Here is an 853-nt window from a genome sequence, read left to right as displayed (position 1 = left end):
CAGCTGCTTGTTCACCTCCAGCCTGATCAGTCGGCAGAGCATGGAAAACTAAAAAGTCCTTGACTAGTGTAAGCACTGCTCAGCAACAACTAAAACATCGGCGTGTTATCAACATTATTCTCATACCAAGTCCAAAACACAGCACTCTACCAGCTACTAGGAAGAAAATTAACTCTACCCCAGCCAGAACCAGGACAATCAGGATATGAACCACTCTGCTGGCACAGCTCATCCACTCGAGGGACTTGCAGTAGCATGGAGCTGTAATGCTTCAAAAACGTGTGTGCTACAAGCCTCGGGTGGGACAGACAGACAGACATCCGGAGCTCCTGCAACAGCAAGGGCGATGCTTTACTGCTACACTTGGCTCCCAAACGGCCCGTGCCTGGGGCCTTGCTCCCTGCCCCGTGTCGCCTGCTCTCCTCCAGCTCCGGCGCTGCCGGATTGGCACCATCATTCCTCCATACCTGTCGGACCGAGGGTCAACACCGGTTGTGCCGCGCAGTCAGTCCCCAGAGCAAAAGAAAGAGCAATGCTGTGGGAGGGGGGAAGAAAATGCAGTAAATCGCTGCGAGAACAGTCCTGCAAACGTGCTGTGTCAGCCAGTCCCGCTTCCCTGGGCCGTTACCGCCGCGTGTACCTTGGCGGCAGCGTCCAGCCCGACGGCGGAGCAGCCCCGGGGCATTAGCTGGGCTCTGATGAAAAGCACTTTTATAGCCCCCATTGCCTGTCACAGCCGGCGGCTGGAGATGACAACACACTCTGTATTTATTCGTAGAAGCGCTGCGGGATGAGATACAAGCTAATACCCGAGACTCGCACCCTTCCGCCGCCCCGAACCGCGCCGGGCCGG

The sequence above is a fragment of the Pygoscelis adeliae genome, unplaced genomic scaffold (assembly GCF_000699105.1).
Source record: "Pygoscelis adeliae isolate BGI_AS28 unplaced genomic scaffold, ASM69910v1 Scaffold248, whole genome shotgun sequence".
NCBI classification, from domain to species: domain Eukaryota; kingdom Metazoa; phylum Chordata; class Aves; order Sphenisciformes; family Spheniscidae; genus Pygoscelis; species Pygoscelis adeliae.
The sequence above is the reverse complement of the archived record's forward strand: the minus strand, read 5'-3'. Positions refer to the sequence as shown.